The sequence below is a fragment of the Halichoerus grypus genome, chromosome 10 (genome assembly GCF_964656455.1).
Source record: "Halichoerus grypus chromosome 10, mHalGry1.hap1.1, whole genome shotgun sequence".
NCBI lineage: Eukaryota > Metazoa > Chordata > Mammalia > Carnivora > Phocidae > Halichoerus > Halichoerus grypus.
This window is the reverse complement of record NC_135721.1, coordinates 88,124,758-88,146,189: the sequence shown is the minus strand read 5'-3', so window position 1 is coordinate 88,146,189 and position 21,432 is coordinate 88,124,758. Positions and strand designations below refer to the sequence as shown.

General features: G+C 38.8%; 1 protein-coding gene across 3 annotated transcripts in view; it reads right to left on the bottom strand.

Moving 5' to 3' along the window:
• Positions 1-21,001, bottom strand: part of CHST10 (carbohydrate sulfotransferase 10) — a 52,509-nt gene extending 31,508 nt beyond the window's left edge. The window contains exon 1 of one of the 3 annotated variants that reach the window (XM_078056804.1): positions 20,934-21,001. The gene's annotated coding sequence lies outside the window, so the exon portion shown is untranslated. The remainder of the gene's footprint in view (positions 1-20,933) is intronic. The other 2 variants (XM_036119590.2, XM_078056806.1) reach the window with 2 other exon arrangements.
• Positions 21,002-21,432: the final 431 nt, after the last annotated feature.

Here is a 21,432-nt window from a genome sequence, read left to right as displayed (position 1 = left end):
AACACAATTAGTAAATTTGGAGCTCAGATGAGACAGAGAACATAATGCAGGGTTGAAGGGTCCAAGGGAATTAGGCCTTGCGGGTTCAAATCTTTACTGCACCACATACAGCTTGTGACCCTGTCAAATTCTTTTATTGTTCTGTGCCCCATTTTCTTCATCTATAATATGAGGATATGGTACTAGAGAATATTGGAGATAATGCATTTAAAATGCATAGCACAGTTCTCTCCCAGTGGTAAATATTACGATAAACATAAATTCCTTTCATTGTTATTATTTATTAATTGCATTCCTATGCAATTAATTGCTGTTCAAATATTAAAAAATATAGTTCTTTTTAGGGCCTTACACATTGGTGACTAAAGTGAGTATTTTTCTTTCTTTTTTTTTTTTTTTAAAGATTTTATTTATTTGACACACAGAGAGAGAGAGGGAGAGAGCAAGCACAAGCAGGGGGAGCGGCAGGCAGGCTCCCTGCTGAGCAAGGAGTTCAATGCGGGGCTCGATCCCAGGACGCTGGGATCATGACCTGAGCCGAACGCAGCCGCTTAACCGACTGAGCCGCCCAGGCGCCCCTAACTGAGTATTTTTCTTAGGGTATTTCCCAAATTATTCTAGTTCTTTTTGTTTCTATAAATGGACTTCAGGAAAGTATTAATGTTTAGTCTTTATAACAGAGGGATAGTTTGTAATGTAGCGGTTCTCAAAGTGTGATCCTTGGACCCCTAGGTCTGTAATGTCAAGACTGTTTTCCCAGTAATGCTAGGACATTGGTTGTCTTTATTTGTTCTGATGGCACAAGAGTAATGGTGGGTAAAATTGATGACACTTAGCCAGAATCTAGGCAGTGGAATAAAATGGGGTTGGTGGGCATTGCATATGTCACCACCAAACACTTGCAGTAAAAACAAACAAAAAATGCCACTGAAGAATGTCCTCCATTAAGCAGTCATACCATTTGGAATGGGATGGGAAGTGCACGCAAGGCCTCTTGCTGTATACCAAAAGTATGGCCGTTGTCTGGAGGCAAAGCTCTTGGGTGATGGTTTGCGATGCTTTTTTTTTTCATGGAACACCATTTTTACTTGAAAGAAGAACTGACAGACAAACTGTGGTTACACAGACTTGGGTATTTGGCAGACATTTTTTCCAAAATGAATGAAATGAGCCTGTCACTTCAGCAAAACAACTGATGGTATCTGTTGCCAGTGATAAAATTCAAGCTTTCAAGTGAAAATTCAAGCTTTTGGAAAACCTGGGTCTGCCACTAGGAATTTGACAGCATCCTAATATTTAAAAATTTTTCTGATGAAATCAGTGGTGATACTAACAACCTTTTATTTCATTCTTTTTTTCTTTTCTTGGTATATTGTATGCTGATAGATTGTGGCTCAATAAGAAATATATATATATATATATATATATATATATATATATATATATGAAATATATTTGGCCTTTTCCCGGGTTCCTGACGCAGAGCTCCTAAAACCTCGGTAATTTCCTGAATGATAGGGGTGAAAGGAGCATCTTTTGTTCTAATAGGTAGCCTTTGTTTCTGGTTCCTGACACAAAGCTCCTAAAACCTTTGGAATTTCCTGGGTGATAGGAGCATCTTTTGTTCTAATGAGGCAACTCTAGCTAGCTTCAGATGGAGACTGGTCACTGCAAAGACCAAACCTTGATTAGAAGCCTAGGACTTTCAGCCCTACATCCCCCAACCTCTGGGAAGAGGTGAGGGGCTGGAGAATGGTTAATAATCGATCCTTCCGACATGATGAAACCTCCATAAAAACACTTAAATGACAGTTTGGAGAGCTTCCACATTGGTAAGCTCACTGAGGTGCTGGAAGGGTGGCCATGTAGAAAGGGCATGGAAACTCTGTGCGCACAGCCCCCCGTAACTTGGCCTAGGAATCTCTTCCATTTGGCTGTTCTGAGTTGTGTCCTTTATAATAAATCACTAATAATAAGTAAGCTGTTTTCCTGTGTTTTGTGAGCCGTTCTAGTATAATCAAAACTGAGGAGAGGGCGTCGTGGGAACCTCTGATTTGTAGCCATGTCAGAGAGTGTGGGTAACTTGGGGACCCAATATTTGTGACTGGCGTCTGAAGTGGGAACATCCTTGTGGGACTGAGCCCTTAATCCTGTGGAGCTTTACGCTAACTCCAGGGAGTGTCAGAATAAAATTGAATTATAGGACATTCAGTTAGTGTCTGGAGAATCAGAGAATTGGTTTTTGGTGTTAGAAAACACCTAGGCTGATGAATTTTAATGTCACAGAGTATGAAAGTTCATTGACAGGGTTTTAGATTCCATGTTGTACTAAACTTTAAGAAACTATGACTTGCTGAGTTCAGGTTTAGTATTAAAGAAAAACACCCAAAATTATCTGAAAAGATTATTAAAATACTTCTTCCTTTTCTACTTATCTGCATGAAGAAGGATTTTCTTCATATTCTTTGACCAAAATAACACTGCAACAGATTGATGCAGAAACAAGCATATGAATCCAGCTATCTTCTATTAAGCAAGACATTAAAGAGATTGGCAAAAAGATAAACAATGCTTAATTTTTGTTTTAGAAAATATAGCTATTTTTCCTTAAAATATGTTATCTATGGTACCATATAATGGGAGAGTTATTATTTTCAAGTGAATTAATAAATACATGTTTTAAATTTCTCAGTTTTCATTACTGAATCTGTAAGTTTAGATAGATACCCAGATTAACAAAAGCTCTTTGCTTTCCTTGATAATTTTTAAGAGTGTAAATGAATCCTTAGACCAAAATGTTTGAGAACTCCTGTTCTAAAAGAAACCCAAATTCTTAATTGTAAAAGAAAAATGTACCAGATTCTTTCACCTTCCACAACTGCCAAGTGTATATCTTTAAAGTCAAGGCTGGAGATGATACTATGAAATAATGGAAGTTAACCACTGACCCAAAATAGTGCCATCTGTTTGAACCAAACCAGTGGAATAAGCAAATAGATACATCTAGAGAAACCTAGGTGCCCTTATGGGGATATGGGTTATATATGAAGAACCATCCTATGAGAGTCAGAATTTGCCAGTTCCTCTGAGCATTCTCTGGTAATAAGATTTTATAAATTTCTCTCCAGTACTTCGTTTTGGCCTAAGCACAAGTGGACTTGGGGTCCAAGTGTCAGATACCTTGTTTTTCTTCTTGCCACTTCCCCGTCTCCTCACTATGCCACATGCATTCTCCATGTCAGCCCAGGCAGGAGACAATTCCCATAATACTGGCTGTCCCTTTCCTGAGCTCTCATCTCAGTCTTCACAATTGACACCAGCCACTCACAGACTTCCCTGGGCTTTCTTTAAAAGAATGTGTTTGGATATTATTCCTCAGCCACCCTGGACTGTAAAGGCAGTGGGAAATTGCATACAGAGAGCACACATCCCAGTTCCTTTTCCCGAGCCCACTGAAAAATTGCACTTGGCTCCCTTGGTGGATATATGAAGAGAGTCGAAATGAGATTTTTTAAACAGAGTCGAAGTGAGATTTTTTTCCCCCAGGTTGAGGCTTTAGAAGAGCTGTAGTGGCCACAACCAGGCATCTCTATGTAGTCCTAGAACTGTGAAATGTTCAGTTACGTAGAGGGTTCTTCTCAGTAGACATGTTGTAGAGAGATAGGAATTATCCAGACCCACACAAGTTGATGTCCCTTTCCAATTTATCGATGGCCCTGTAATTCAAAGGTTTTCGTTCATTTGTTTGTTTACCAGGGGACAGTGGAGTGAAATAGGCTGGATTCCATGCTCTGACCCTCAGAAAACCTCCAGTGAGTTTATTACGGTCTTTTTGGGGGGTTGTTTTGTCTTGTTAATAACTTCTCCTAAATTAGCTAAAATATGATAGGGCTTCACATTTGGAAAAATTCGCCAAGAGGATTTATTTCGTATTTTAATTCTGAGTCATTTTTAAGACCTACATTTTGAATTGTTGAACATATATTTTAAATATGATTAAAATGAGGAAAGCCAAAGAGGTGCTAGGCTCTTGAGATGGGAAGGCACACCCCATTGTCAGGTTAGAATACATTCTCCATGTAATTGACTAAAGGGTAGAAAATTATTGGAAGTAAGGTGGCCACACAGAGTAGGTTTGGGCCATGTGACTAGGCCAATGGGATGTACACAGAAGTGATCTAAGCCATCCATAGGGCTCACCATTAAGAATATGCCAGGTGATCCTGAAGTTTTCTTCCCCTAACATGTGCCCTGGAAGGCAGGCACACAAAATAGAAGCAGCTGTGATCCCTGAGTCACCATTTGGAGGAGAGTTGCAGTACCTGAATAGAATAAGATGTGCACAAAGTCAGTATTCATTGTGGTAAGCCAAGAATAGCTCAGGGTATACATACGCCTTGTGTAGCACAGCCTATCCTAATATAATATTCTAGTTACGTGTAAGAACACTGGACTGAAAGTTAGGAGACTTAAGTTGTGTGAGGTTGAACTATAGGAAATTGCTGGTAATTGTTAGTTTTTGATGTTCAAGAATGGCAATTTCACATGATTCACCCTAGTATTTCCACCTCTGTGATCAGATAGGTATGCAACATTGAGTAATCCATTAATCCCTTCTGTATCTCATTTTTCTCATCAAACATCAGACCTCATAGACATCTCTGAAACACTCCACCCAATAACCGCAGAATACACATTTGTCTCAAGGAACACAGAAAACGTTCTCCAGGATATATATGCTATATGCTAAGCTATAAAATAATCATCAATAAATTTAAAAGGGTTGAATTTATACAAAGAAAGTTCTCTAACCACAATGGAATTAAATTAGAAGTCAATAACAGGAGGAAATTTGAGAAATGCACAAAATTAAATAACATAATAACCACTGGGTCAAAGAAGAAATCAGAAAATACTTTCAAATGAATGAAAACAAAAGCACAGCATATCCAGACTTATGGAATACACTGAAAGCAGTACTCAGAAATTTATAACTATAAATGAGAACATTAAAAAAGAAAAAAAGATCTCAAATTTAACCTTTCACCTTATGAAACTAGCAAAAGAACAGCAAACTAAGCCCAAAGCAAGAAAAAGGAAGGGAATAATAAATATTAAAGTGAAAATAAATGAAAGAGAAAATAGAAAAACAATGGAGAGAATAACAAAACAAAAAATTGGTTTCTTTGAAAAGATCAACAAAATTGATACACCTTTTTTTCGACTGACCAAGAAAAAAGAAGAGAGGAATAAAATTACTAAAATCAGGAATGAGAGGGGGAACGTTACTACCAAACTTAGAGAAATATAAAGGATTATAAGTGAATACTTGAACAATTGTAGGTCAACAAATTAGATAACCTCACGTAATGGACAGATTCCTAAAGAGACACAAGTTACCTAAAATTGACTCAAGAAGAAAATCTGAATGGACCTATGACAAGTAAGAGATTGAATTAGTAGTTTTAAAACTTCCTACAAAAAAAAATCCAAGCCCAGGTGATTTTACTGTTGAATCCTACATTTAAAGAAGAATTAATGCCAATCCTTCATAACTTCTTCCAAAAAATAGAAGAGGATGGAATACATCTCAACTCATTCTGTGAGGCCAGTATTACACTGATACCAAAACTAGACATAGGCATCACAAGAAAACTACAGACCAATATCTCTTATAACTATAGACACACAAATCCTCAACAAAATACGAGCAAACTGAATCCAGCAACATATATAAAGGATTATACACCATGACCAAGTGGGATATAGCTCAGGAGTGCAAGATCACCTTAACATCTGAAAGTGAATCAATGTAATACACCATGTTAATAGAATAAAGACAAATCACATGACTAGAAGCAGAAAAAGCATTTGACAAAATTCAACTCCGTTTATGAGAAATGCATGCAATAAATTAGGGAGAGAAGGGAACTTCTTTAGCCTGATAAATGGCATCTACAAAACCCCACAGATAGCATCATACTTAATGGTGAAAGACTGAAAGCTTTCCCCCGAGATCAGGAACAAGACAAGATGTCTGCTTTTATTATTTCTACTCAACATTTTGCTGGAGGTTTTGGGTAGGACAGCTAGGCAAGAAGAAGACATAGATGTATCTGTATTGGAAAGGGATAAGCAAAGCTATTTCTATTTTAGGTGACCTATCTTGCATACAGAAAATCCTAAGGATTTCACTAAACTATTAGAACTAATAAATGAGTTGAACAGAGTTACAGTGTATAAGACCAACCTACACAAATCAATTGTATTTTTATAGACTAGCAATGAACAACCCAAAAATGAAATTAAGAAAACAATTCCGTTTATAATATCATCTAAAGTAATATAATTCTTAGGGTTAAATTTAACAAAAGAGGTATAAAACTTAAACTCTGAAAACTGTGAACATTTCTGAAAGGAATTAAAGAAGACCTAAATAAGTATAGAGACATCCCATGTTCATGTATCAGAAGATTTAATACTGTTAAGATGGCAATACTCTCCAAATTGACCTACAGATTCATTGGAATCCTCATCAAAATTCCAGCTGGCTTCTTTGCAGAAATTGCCAGTGTGACCCTAAAATTCTCATGGAAATTCAAGAAATTCAGAGTCACCAAAACAATCTTGAAAAATAAGATCAAAGTCAGAGGAATCACTTCGCAATATTAAAACTTACTACAAAGCTACAGTAATCAAGAGAGTGTGGTACCAGCATAAGAGGAGACATAAAGATCAATGGAGTAGAATTGAGAGTCCAGAAATAAACCCTCACATTTATGGTCAATAGATTTATGACAAAGTTGCTAAGAAAATTAATGAACACAGAATTGTCTTTTCTACCAATGGTGTCAGGATGACTGGATATCCATATGGAAAAGAATGGATTTAAACACCTCCATCATAACATATTCAAAAATTAACTCAAAATGGACCATAGACCTAACTGCAAGAGCTAAAACTAAAAAACAAGCAGAAAAATAGGCATAAATCTTTGTAACCGTGAGTTAGACAATGGTTTCTTAGATATGACACCGAGAGCCCAAGGTCAAAAAAAGAATAACTAAGTTGCATTTCATCAAAATTGAAAAATGTTGTGCTTTAAAGAACACTATCAAGAAAGTGAAAAAACAATCCATAGAATGGGAAAAAATTTTTTGCAAATCCTATATCTGATAAGGGACTAGTATCTAGAATATATACAGAACTTCTACAATTCCGTAACAAAAAGACAAAAAACTCAATAAAAATGGGCAAAGGATCTGAATAGACATCTCTCCAAGGAAGATATGCAAATGGCCAATAAGCACATGAAAAGGTTCTCCATATCACTAATCAGTAGGGAAATGAAAATCAAAGTCACAAGGAGATACCACTTTATACCAACTAGAATGGCTAAAATCGAAAAAGATGAAAACAAAGAGTTGTGGAGAAATGCAACACTCATACATTGCTGGTAAGAGTATAAAATGGTGTTGTTTCAGAAAACTTGGCAGTTCCTCAAATGTTAGACATAGGGTTATCATATAATCTTGCAATTTCATTCTGAGGTGTATACCTGAGAGAAATGAAGACTTAAGTGTACACAAAAACTTGTATGTAAATGTTAACATCACTATTTATAATAGCCTAAGAGTGGAAACAAATGTCCATCAAATGATGAATGAATAAACAAAATGTGGTATATCCATACAGTGGAATATGACTTAGAAAAAAAAAAAAGGAATGACGTGGATGAACCTTGAAAACATTATGCTAATTGAAAGAAGCCAGATACAAAGGACCACATACCCTATGACTCCATTTATATGAAATGTCCAAAATAAGCAAGTCTATAGTGACAGAAAGTAAAATAGCGGTTGCCTGGGGGCTGGAGTAGAGGTCAGGAATTGGGAGTGACTAATAGATACAGGTGATGAAAATATTCTGAAATTAGATCGTGGTGATTGCTGCACAACTCTGAACATACTAAAAGCCACTGAAGTTTAAATGGGTGAGTTTTAGGGTATGTGAATTATATCTCAATAAAAGTGTTCATTAAAAATGTGGATGTGTAGTGATTTAGAAAACTACCCTCACATATATTGTGGTTCACTTCATTGTATGTATCTGTTGAACAGAATGGTGGGTGGAAAAATGCTCAGCTAATACTTAGGAGATGTGATTTCCAATCTGACTTTTGTGTAGAGTCTGGTAAATCACTTAACTTCTGAGCCCCAATTTTCTAATAGGAGATCAATATGTTATTTTGGATGACTTCTCTGTTCCCCTCCAGCTCTAATAGCCAATTATTCTATGGAAGCTAGATCTCAATCTGTGCAAAGTTGTTGTGGGGGATGTACATTTACATCTGGGTTTAAGTCCTATAATGAAAATAGCAAAGTGTGGAAGGAAAAATGTCAGAAACATTCATCTAAGAAGAAAATAATATGGAGAAATAAGGAGAAGAAAAAAACAAGTAAGTAAATTTTTTGTGTTTGTGGCATACGGTTACATAATTAACTATCCATTCAGCTGGTTGAAAATATAATTACTGTTTTCAATCATGGCAAGATGGGACCTACTTTTACATCTCTTACTTATGATAAGAAAACTGCCAGTTAAAATAAAGTTACTATTATCTTTTTTCATACAGGCAATGAGTCTCAGAAGGCAACATGGTAAGTAATGTAGTGCTAGGGTGGCCCTTTGAAAAATTGGCCCTCACTTCTGATACTGAGTTCACAAAGCATGGAAAAATGTATTCTTCTCAGATAAGATGTGTTAATAACAAAGCGTGAATAGACTATAAGTATCAAGAAGTAACAAACTCCTGATGCCTTATGACTAAAGATTGTTTTAGGATTGTTATCACAAAAACTCTACATCAGATGGAAAGTTGGAAATGCACCACACATATGCTTTATTTTCATTACCATCCAAATCTTCCATTAGTAATAAGTTAGAGAGGTGTGTTGATTGATTCTTCAGACCAGGAGAGTACTACTTGGTTCCCATCTCCTACTGATTCTCAAATCTGGCTGATCATCAGGGAAATGTGTAAAGATAATGCAGATCAGTGGCTCTGTTCCCTAGAGATTCTTTCTCAATAGGTCCAGGTAAAGCCTGGAGACCCTAATTTTAAAAGCTCCTCAGATGACTATGATTTTTTTCCTGTTAATCTGTGTCAAGTCAACTTGATTCTTAGTCCAGGTAGAAGGGTCTTGAAGGGCAGAGGAAATTCTTCCTCCTCAACAACAGTAAGAATTGTTTCATAAAATTTTTATTTCATATACATATACACTCACACACCTATGCCCATATAAATACATATCAAATGTATTTCCTATTGTTTTGGTCAAAACAGTTTTAAAGCCACTCGTCTAGAACATTATTACTAGAAGCATTAATATGCATTACTTATGGATTCAGTTTTTAAACAGATATATATAAGGCTATTCAGAATTTTTATTTTCTTTTATGTAAGTTGGTTGGTTATCTTTTGGTTGGTTGAGTTTTGTGGGGGGGATTTTCCATTTCATCTAAGTTTTCAAATTTATCTGCTTGAAGTTATCCATAGTATCTTATCTTGTTTTAATATCTGTGGAATCTGCATTAATGTCTCCCTTTTCATTCCTGATACTGGTCATTTGTGTTTTCTTCCTTTTTTTCTTGCCCAGTTTTGCTAATGTTTATAATTTATTATTAATTTCTAAAAATGTATTGATTTAGTGATATTGATTTATTGATCTTATTGATTTCCTCTGTTGTATGTCTGCTTTCTATTTTATTGATTTCTGCTTTTATCTTTTATCTTTTTATTTATTTGCTGTTCTTTTTAAGATAGAAGCATAGATCATTTATTTTCAACCTTTCTCTTTTCTAATATTTACATTTAAAGCTGTAAATATCCCTCTAAGTACAACTTTGGTTACATTCTAAAAGTTTGTAAGTATTCCCAGGTCATAATGAGACAGAGAAACTGAAGGACTCCATAAAAAACCTGCTTTTTGCTCCTTTTCCTGCTTCTATTCTTGCTAGGACCTGCACCCCCACTTTACACATGCTTCATCATGCATATAGTGTATATTCTCTTTGTAAGGGACAAGGAGTTAATGATTTCTATAGAATAGATAACATCTAAGAAGGGCCAGGTGAGAATGACTGGACAAAGCCATCATATGTGTATTCTAGACTGTTGAATGTGTATTCAATGCCAAGGCTCCCTGTCTCTAAAGAGTAACACCTGGGCCCCTGTTTTTGTTCTAACCAGCTCCTGGATGCCTGAGAGGACACCTAAACCAGGCTACAGTCCTCAATAAAAAGCCCCAGACCCTGAACAAAAATCAGACTCATGCTCCTTTCCTTTACAAGTCTCCTGGATGCTCCTTCTATATCTGCTCTCTCAATATGTTCAGTAAACTCTGCTCTCATTTCCTGCTTGCTCCTGTTTGATTTCCACCCTCTGTGAGGCCAAGGACCCTCTTGGCTGGTCCTGCAGGACCCCCTCTGGGTCCCTGGACCTGGCCTGCTGGCATCAATAACTCAATGCTTATTCTGCTTGATTTGTTCTATTTAATTTCTTTCATCTTGGGGAGTATGGCAGCATAATTTTGTGACCATCAGAACAATATTCACACAATTTCCCAAATCATTTTTTACTTAAAATATATCTAACAAAACATGTTTGGCATTGAATCTTATGAAATGGCTTTGATCAGGAGAGTGTGGGGTGACCCAATTGAGTGGAGGCCAGTAGCACAGGCAGTGAAAGAAGTCACCCAAAGCAGAACAAAGGATGTAGGAGTTTATTGAATACACTGTAAGAGAGCAGGGGGGCAGGACAGCAAAGAAGAGACTATCTCCCAGGAAGCAGTGGTGGAGGGGCTGTATTATGGGAGGGAGTGAGGAGGTATGGGAACCTATGGAATTTTATGTTTTTGGTAACTATGCCCAGTTGTAAGTAACCCATTGGTCAGCTAGGACCTATGGCTATTTTGAGGTGGGTCACCTAATGAGCCTTTTTGCATTCAACTTAGTGGTCACTGGGGGCCCTATTAGGTTTCCACTGCTCAAGCCTGCTGCCTAAAAGTAGCCTCTACAAAGAGCACATTTTGATTCTTCCCTGCTTCTATAAAATCTATGAGAAATAGCATCTCAAACTTTTTTAAAAATATGAACTATTAAGTGTTGCTTCTTCTTAACCTCTTAGGGCAAATAAGGACATGACAATGATCCTCTTTGTCTGAATTAATAAAACTCAATGTATTTAAACTTCTCAGAAAATGGAAATGCTAAATATTATAGTTAGGGCAAAACATTATTAAGATAACCCATTGGAATTACATACTTTTTGATATAAAAGTTTACTTTCATGGTAACAATTTCTGAAGTCCAGTTACATCTGTAAGAACAGCTTTTTTTTTTTTTTTTTTAAGATTTACTTATTTGAGACAGGGAGTCTGCACGCATGAATAGGGGGAGGGGCAGAGGGAGAGAGAGAATCCTTAAGCAGACTCCCCGCTGAGCCCGGAGGCTGCCATGGGGCTGAATCGAATCCTAGGGCCCTGAGATTATGATCTGAGCCAAAATCAAGAGTCAGATGTTTAACCAATTGAGCCACCCAAGCACCCCTGTAAGAACAGTTTTATTATGCAAAACAGTCTGTTTATCCAGAGGTGGGAGACAAACAAGATGCTTTCTTCTTTTCTTCCTGCAGTGTAAGCACTGGAATTACATTAGTACTGAGAGAAAATGGCAAGCCCTGGAGACTCAAAATTTAAAATATGAAAAGAGGGCAGAATAGGATTATTAGCAAATGGAATGTGGAGCTGGTTTGTTTTGCCTCTAGAATTCTGAGTCATTATTTCACGTATGGAATGTCCCGTAAAGAATAATTTTACCTCTGGGGGCACCTGGGTGGCTCAGTCGGTTAAGCGTCTGCCTTCGGCTCAGGTCATGATCCCGATCGAGTCCCACATCGGGCTCCCTGCTCCACGGGAAGCCTGCTTCTCCCTCTCCCACTCCCCCTGCTTGTGTTCCCTCTCTTGCTGTGTCTCTCTCTGTCAAATAAATAAATAAAATCTTTGAAAAAAAAAAAAAGAATAATTTTACCTCTGATAAAGAAACTGGAGGATAGTCAGAAAAAAGGCTGGCAGGGGCAAGGGCCGCCCCGTCCTAAGAGGAAACTACCTTTAAAAGGAAAAAGACCCCATCCTGTTAGTCTGCACCACCCTGAAAGGAGCCCTCCACCCTTTCCCACATGAACAACTACCTCATAGGTAGATGAGTGTGTGGACAAAAACCTGATTGGGTGACAGACAATGGAGGGTTAATCAGATTAAAACAGCCCGCCAACAATCTCATAAAAACCCTAGACTAGAAACTCTAACCCATTCGAGTCCCCTCCCTCTTCTGGAGCCTTCTTCCATCACTCAATAAACTTTGCACTGCTGCCTACCACTCTTCGTCTGATCTACCTTTTCATTCTTCAAAACAGCTTGACCAAGAACCACAGGAACTAAAGGAAATCCTGAAACAACAGACATTACTTTGACTCAAGGAACCAGTGGGATAAAAACTGGCCCAGTTAACTGAAGTACAGTCTTTAGGAAGGAGCAGGACATGGTCTTGGTTGTTGGAAGTCAGAAAATTTGCTTCAGAAGACAACATTTTCCAGTCCCTTGATTCAGCAATTCCATATCTAGGGATTTGGTCTAAGGAAATAACTATTTATGTGTGTGAAGATTTAGCCATAAGGATGTCCATGATAATGTTGCTTAGAATTCTGTAAAAACTGCAAAAAGCCTAGGTATTCTCAATTAGGTAATAGAAGTTTATTATATTAGAATATGATAAAGCCAAAAATGATGCTTCTGGTGAGTATTTCATGATATATAAAACATTCACACTATATTTTAGAGAAAAATATATATGATGTAATTCAGTTTTTATTTTTTTAAATATATGGTATATTATATACTCTAGGCATTGATAAAATACCAGAAGGGATAGATACCCAATGTTGACAGTGGATATCTCTTAGACTGGGGATTATAGTGATTATATTTTCTTCTGGCTTCTCTGCAGCTTAAAATAACTTCTAAAAAAAAGTCCATGCTTTATGTTTGTGATTTTGAAGAACAGAAGCTATTGCTTTATAAATTGCTTTAGAGCAATTGAAAAATAAATGAATATGGACCCTTGCTGTGAGAATTTCCAGATATCTGACATTGAGTGACATTTTAAAAAGTGTTTAATTCCTTCTTGTTTTTTCTTTTAGAGAGAGATGGCACACACGAGTGGGTGGGGGGGGGGTGGAGGAGCAGAGAGAGAATCCCAAGCAGACTCTGCGCTGAGCACAGAGCCCGATGCAGGGCTCAATCTCATGACCTTGAGATCATGAGCTGAAACCAAGAGTCGGACCCTTGACTGACTGAGCCACCTAGGCACCCCAAGCATTTAATTCTTTTTTAATTACCTCATCTGTAGGCCTAGATAGGAAGGTATTTGACAGAATGTTAACCATGATTATGGTTATGGAAGGTGGAAAAATCTGGATATTTCCATCAGAGTTCAATCAGAGCAGCACGCCAGGAGGAGTGATAGGGAATATGGGATTTATTATAGGAATTTGGCCTTACACAACTGTGGTAACTAATTAAACAGCTCTTATACAGAGGTTGCCTCCGTATCCAGAGCTGGGCCTCATGTCACTAGGGAAGGCCATCAGGAAAAAAAGGGCATGAAATGAGAGAGCAGGGACAAACTGGAAGCTGCAAGAATGAACTAAAACCCGTATCAGCCTCTCACTGCCTTCATTCCTCTGACTTCAGTGACGACCTGAAGAAGATACTTGTGCCCGTTGTCACAAAGCTGATGTGCACCTGGCAGGAGGTAGAAGGCCTGGAAGCCTGAGGAGGAATGCAGCTAGAGCTGGAAGAGCTGTGGGTCTGGCTGCTGCCTCACACCAAGGTGGGGGGCCGATCCACAGTCTCAGGCATGGTCTGCAACCACACCGGACTCTCTACAAACCAGGTAGAGACACACAGTTGACCCTTGAACAACATGAGTTTGAACTGCATGGGTCCACCTACACGTGGATTCTTTTACAGTACAGAACTGTAAATGTATTTTCTCTTCCTTCTGAGTTTCTTAATAACATTTTCTTTTCGCTAGCTTCCTTTATTGTAAGAATACAGTATGTAATACACATAACATACAAAATAGGTGTTAAACAATGGTTTATGTTATCAGTAATGCATCTGGTCAACAGTAGGCTATTAGTAGTTAAGTTTTGGGGGAGTCAAAAGTTATATGCAGATTTTTGACCGCATGGGAGGTGGGGGAGTGTCAGTGCCCCTGATCCCTGTGTTTTTCAAGGGTCAACTGGTATACCCAAATGGAGTAGACGTATACTTCTGAGTATAAATAAGCATGGCTTCTGCTTCACTTCAAGCCCACACAAGACTGTCCTGTGCCACACAGGAAAGGGAAGTCTAGCCACATAGCTGAACTAAGTTGATATAGTACAAGCTGCCGTGGCCTCTATTTGCTACTGACCCACTGGAGGACCATGAACAAGTTAGCTATCCTGTGTGGCTCTCCAAACCTCTCCAAGATAATAATAATAATAAAACAGCACTAGCCCCTTTTTGCTTTGTGTATATATATTTTTATATAGGGGAAGAAAGACTAGACTTATAAAATTATTGGGTGAATGTTAGGATTAACTTTGTATCATCATTTTAAGTTGTTTTATGTTCACTGTTCTCTGACATAGACCTTCCTATGGATGTACTGCTTACTGTTAAGCCAACTATTAAAATACATAAAATATTAAGATTCAATAGACAGAAGCACATGTATATAAGCCAAGAATAGCTCATAAGGGTATGTCAATATTCCTGACAAGCAAATGAATACCTTGAGGTTTTCTCTTTCCAGTGGGAAACAATGATAATATGTCTCTTATCTGTGTACTAAATAACTCACAACTCTCTCCTCCACCAAGCTGCAAATACGTAGCAAGCAGACTGTCTTTTATAGTAATGCTGCCCACTGAGCCTAAATACTACCTGTTGTCATGTATTGAGTCACTACTATGTGTCATGCCCTGCCCCTTTAATACATAATATTTAATTTTCTCACTAATTCTGCAAGATAAGTATTCATATTTCTATTTTACAGATGAGATAATGGAGCCTCAGAAAAGTTAAGTGATTTCCCCAAGGCCACAAAACTCATAAGTTGTGTAGCTGGAATTTGGACAGTTCTGTCTGGGGCCCCAACCTAGGCTTTATCTTCAGGACTCAAGTGTGGTCCACACACCAGCAGCACCAGCATCTGAGAGCTGTTGGAAATGTGGAATCTTAGGTCCTACCCAGACCTACTGGATCAAAATCTACAGTTCAACAAGATCAGCAAGTAATCTGCATGTGCCTTAAAGTTTGAGAGGCACTGTTATACATACATTGCTATTCTCCACAAAATGGTGTTGGGAGATCAAATACTCTTATATTCAGTGTTGAAACTAATTATTTGCTGGGCTTGATAGGAAGGTGGCTTTGTTGATTTTCAGTGATTAACCTAAGCTTCCAGAACAGCATCTATTTCCCCTGTGTGCTCTGAGTAGCATACCTATAACACAAATTTATGTTGAGTTTACATGATTGAAGATTCCACAGACATAAGCAACACGGTGATTGAATTTCCTTTTAGAGAGCTGTCTGTGATCTTTTTCTTACCTATTAATATGATGGATTATCTAAGAACTTGCAAATGGAACAGGCCACTGTAGAAAAGAATTGGTCAAAGAAGATAAAGCCTCACTCAAGAAATTATTTAAACCCACCATCCCTCCAATCCCAAACTCCTGAGGGTGTTTGCATTTTAAAAGAGGAGCTTGGAAATCGAATGAAATTATGACAGGTTGATTATTTGCTGCAGCATATATTTTTTGAGAAGATGGATACATATTCTTTGTGTCCTTAGCTTGCCTCCATTAGCTCCAGGCTCCACATTTTATCTGCCATTAGAGCAATAGGATCAGCGATTGGCACCTCTCTTCTCCAAGTTTTAAGAGTAGCCTAAGAGTAGAAGGTCTGTTTAGTTTGCTACTGTGGAATAGTTACCAAAGGAAGTTATTTTCATATATAACCAGCATAGATCATGCCAACTTTAACACAAGGAGCACATTGCTAACTCATATCTGTACAGTTCTCCGGGCTCTGGCTCCACCCCATCTTTCCAGCCTCACTTCCTTGGTTCAGCATTTCCTTGTCATTTTCCTTTTCATCCTGGCTGCACCAGCCCAAATGAACCCTCTACGCTGTACTAATTCCAAGGCTTGCTTCTGATTCTCTTTCCACCTGAAATGTCCTCTCCCACGTTTCCTCTTGTCCCAAACCTACTCATTCTTCATGTCAAATGTCAGCCATGACACAACATCTTTCTTGGCACATGTTGGCTAGAAACTCTAAATCCCAAAGGGTTTATTTTCTCTCTAGTGGGACACTTACCACTTTCTATCTTTACATAATATTTATCTGAGACTTTCCCTGCCCTGGTAGACTATAAAGACCCTGAAAGAAGGATCCTTGTCTTAGTATGTAAGCATTCCCCACGGATGCCTCATACAATACCTGCCACATCAATCCTCAATAAATAGTTCCTTTCTTCCTTCCTGGCTGATGATGTTGAACACCTTTCATGTGCTTAATTGGCATCTGTATACCTCTTCATTGAAATGACTCTTCAAATCTTTTGCCCATTTTCTAACTGAATTTTTTTATTGTTGAGTTTTGAGTGTCCTATATATATGTTAGATTTTTTGTTATAGTCTCACAGATCCCTGAGGCTCTGCTCATTTTTTTTCAGTTTCTTTCTGTTGTTCTGATTGGGTAATTTCTATTGTTATACTTTTCAGTTCACTGATTCTTTCCTTTTTCCCCTCCATCCATTGAGTTTTCAATTTTGGTTATCACATTTTTCAGTTCTAAAATTTCTATTTGCCTCCTATATATATCTTCTATTTCTCTTTTGAGACTTTCTATTTCTTTCTTGAGACTGTTTTTTTTTTCATTTGTTTCAAGTGTGTTAACTATTATTAATTCATAACATATATTAATTTGTATTTGGATATAAATTCCCATCTGTTCTGTTATAAATATGTTCTCTCTGACATGGCTTATCTTTAAACTTAACTTATAAGTTTATAAATCTCCTGACCAGGAGATCATGACCTGAGTCAAAACCACGAGTCGGATGCTCAACTGACTGAGCCAGCCAAGCACCTCATCCACAGTCATTATAAAGAAATCATCTTTCTCTCAAATAACAAAATGTTATGACATACTTTCTTCCAGTTGTTTTAAAATTTTGAATTTCACATTTAGATATTTAACCTCCCTGGAGTTTATTTTGTTATGGTGTCAGGAAGTATACATCTAATTTGTTTCCATGTAGAAAGCTGAGTGAGGCCAGACCACAAGTGCTGGTATAGGACTGGTGAGAGTGGTGACCTCACTTAGCTTGGGTTACTTTCTCTCTTGTTTACTACTGAGCCAGTCAACACCCAGGACAAAGGAACACAGGAGGTTAAGGGCATGCTTTCGAGGAAACAGCTCTCCAAAATCTCCTTTGTCAGTGTGGAAGTGCATCTGAATATTTGGGGTCTCAGCAGCCTGTGGGGAGAGAAGAGTGCCAGAGGCTGCAGAATCAAGGCAGCCTGCCTTTTATATAAGCGTGGAGGTTGAAAAGGCTTTGGTGGGGCATGTCACATCAACACTTAAGGATGACCCTGTGATCTCATACAGATATTGGTACAACGCACACCTTCTATTCCATTTCTAACTGGGCCTCCTTGAGCTTTCCGTGCCATGAGACCACACCCAGCTCCATTTATTGACCAGTCCTTCCCCATGATTGGTAACATTTCTCACACCAAATACCCCTAAAAGCTAATGTCTCTCCGTGAATACAATAGCTATATAATAGCTAATATAATAATATAATACAATAGCTAATGTTTATGTAAAACAGACAACTTCAAATGTTGGCCATCTTGATTGTGGTTTGTGGATTCTAAATGTCCAAAGTCCAAATGCTTCAGAGCTAGAGTGAAAGAAAACTAAATCCTCATTTTCCTTTTGATGACACATTCCAGTTTTTAAAGATTCATGACACCATCCAGAGCCTTTTTATACAGATGCCTAATGGTATGACGTGGGCTTAGGACTTGGATTTGTGCCTTCTGATAAATACAGTGGTGTCAGATATTATAGCTGGGTAATTATAATTGCAATAATTCTGTAGCCTTCCCACAGTAGAGAACTAAGTCAGTCCATGAATTGGTTAGCAAACTCTCCACATAGAAAATTATTAACATGAGAAGTGGAGGAATAAATGTGTGGTTATAGTCCAGTTTAATTTCCTGTGAACTGATTGCCTCCTTGGGAGAGGTCAATATGTGCCTCAATGCCTTCTGGGAAGCATGCTGCTATGGTGTCATGATGGATAATAGAAACACAGAATCCTGAGGAAGAACATCGCTACACGGTATTAAAATATGGCTCTGGGATGAAAAAAAAATGAGCTTGTGACATCTGACTAATAGGGAGATGGAGCATAGTGAGAATTATTCATAGTGGGTCATAAAATGGAAAGGCCAGGATGCCCACTGAGCAGAGCAGCCAGCAATACTCAGGTGTTTGCATACTGCTTCTCTAAATGACAAATTGTAGTCATCAAAGGCTTCTCGAAACTTTCCATTCACCAGGACTGCTTAGGCAAGTGCACAAATGATATTTTTACATGTACAGATGGCTGTGCACAGATCATATGGACGCCAGCAGCTGTGGCGGGGCCGGGCTGTGGCACCGATCACCCAAGACAGTCCATGTGGCTTCCGGGGAGTCCTCTCTTACTCATTTATTTGGGGCATAAGGTTTATCTTTGTAAGTGTTTTTCAGGAACCAGTATACAAATACCTTTGCATGTCCTGAGCATCTCTAAGGTGATGGAGAGAGGAGAGTCCAGGATCATGCTGGCTAGAGACAGAATGCAGAAAGAGCCCAAAATGGGCTGAGAATGAGCTCTTGAGCAAACGAGAAAATACCTAGTTCTGCTGAACTGAGATTCTCAACCTAGAGTCTGAACCCGTAGGCAGGAGTTCACAAACTCAGATTGGGGCAGAATCCCCAGGGAAGTTTTTTACAATGCAGATTCCTATGCCCCACACCTAGGGATTCAGATTCAGTCTGGAATGGGATCCAGAAACCTGTGCATCCCAGGTGCTTCTGAAGCATGTGGTCTGAAGACTATATTCTACTGCTCGTGGGTGGTTGGTTGTAGTGGGGGTTCATGAAAAAGGACTATGGAAAAGAATCATGCACCCAAACCCCCCAAAATGCTATGAAAACTTGGGCATCTAGATACGCCTGTGCATTTTTCAGAGATGAAAATCCATACCTTTCCTCACATATTTGGAAGGATCCATGTCCCTTCAGAAGTTACAAACCATGATAGCATACAGTGTCCACGAAGCTAATGATTGGATCTCTATTTCTACAGAAGGTATTTAACTTCTTTCCACCTCCAACCTCAGATAACTCCCCCAAACCCATCCAGCATCTCACAGAATTATGAACATACTTGGCCCTGAGAGGCTTCTGGTCAGAGAGAATGGCCGGGTCCTTGTTATTCTGTTGTCACTATTGGGAAAGTGACTCAAAGGGGCATCCTACGGAGAGGGATAAGCAGCTTGTCTCTGCAAACAAAGATAGCAGTTCAGTTCTGTGCACCAGACTGCCTTGCTAATGGCTTCTAAAGATAGCCAGAGGAGCATGGAGCTCCCCTAGGAGCTGGTTCTCCTCAGTCAGGGCCTGGGAAAAGACCCTCAGAGTCAAAGGTCTGATTAGAAAGAGGTCTTTCTAGTCCTCTGGCTTCAATTCCAGAACCCCCTCCACAGCTCCTTGAGCTTCCAGAACCTTCCTCTCCTGTCCCTCAGGCTATGTAAAACTGCAAAGAACAGCCCACAGTTACAGAGGGCACTCCCATTGACCATGCTAACCTTAACTCTGCCCTTAGACTTTTTTTTCATTTACCACATGACTTCTCAAGCATTTATTACTGTTAATTTACATGAATTATTCTTTCAAACTCTGTTTAAACAAGATAAAAGAATCATAGAGTTAGTTTTATTATCATTATTATTATTTTCTTACCTTTGCACGAATGAGAGATGAGAGGAGTGTCCATAACCCTCTTCTGACTTAGGAGACTCACAAATATGTATGCCTTTCAGAAAAACATGTCTCAAATGGGACATTACCAGAACCACACATTTTTAAACAAGACCAATGAGGATCACCACCTTCCTGGAAGCTACAGTTATATCTATCTACAAGCCATAGCAACAACCTCTGAAATTCAGATATTTTATTACTCCTGAGTTAGAAATAACATTGACAAGCGTAAAGACGTCAAAGAATACGTCTCTGTGTTTTCGTTTTGTTTGTTTCAGCTAGAAGATATATTTTCTTCTTAACTAGCTGAGATTTCTCTCACCTGCAATTAGAAGGGTCTGTTATTTCAGGACTTAGATTTCCTTTACTTAGCACTGTGAGAAATAATGCAGACCTGCTTTATTAATATATTTAAAAACTTAAAATACAGGGGCACCTGGGTGGCTCAGTCGGTTAAGCGTCTGCCTTTGGCTCAGGTCATGATCTCAGGGTCCTGGGATGGAGTCCCCCATCGGGCTCCCTGCTCAGCAGGGAGTCTGCTTCTCCCTCTGCCCCTCCCCCGGCTCATGCTCGCTCTCGCGCTCTCTCTCTCTCAAATAAATAAATAAAATCTTAAAAAAAAAAAACTTAAAATATAGAGCAGGAAAAAGTAGAATGAGAATTCAACAAATTGGATATGAAGCATGTGAGTTTTAGCAGGTAGCTTACCCTTTCTGGCTCCCTGCTTCTTCCCGCCAGCCTCCAACTAGGTAACGTAGCCTCTTCTTTACATAGAAAGGAGAAGTTCCCCATCATGTGACCTGCTCAAATTCTTTCCTACCACCTCCAGATCTGAGTGTGTCTTTACCTCCCTCCCTCCTGTTTCAGGGGTAGAAGACTCATTCTTCCTCTTGGCTTGTCATTATAACCCTCTTGATTACTCCATGACTTTGGCTCCTCAGTTTCCTTTCTCTTCCCTGTCTCCCCCACTTCCTCTCCTTTGCACGTTCACGTCTCCCTCACCCTGCATTTATTATAAAGCCTCCCTTGTTCCCAAGCCCTTCACCTTCTGTCCTTCCTGAAAGAATGATCTGTATCTGCCTCCTCTGCACACCCTCAATCCGGCCCCTACCAAAGCTGCTCACCAGTGACAACCTCACCACTAAATCCACTCTTCTCCTGCAGGGTGCTTTCCCTGACAATTTGCTCTTGGCTTCTGCTCAAGCCT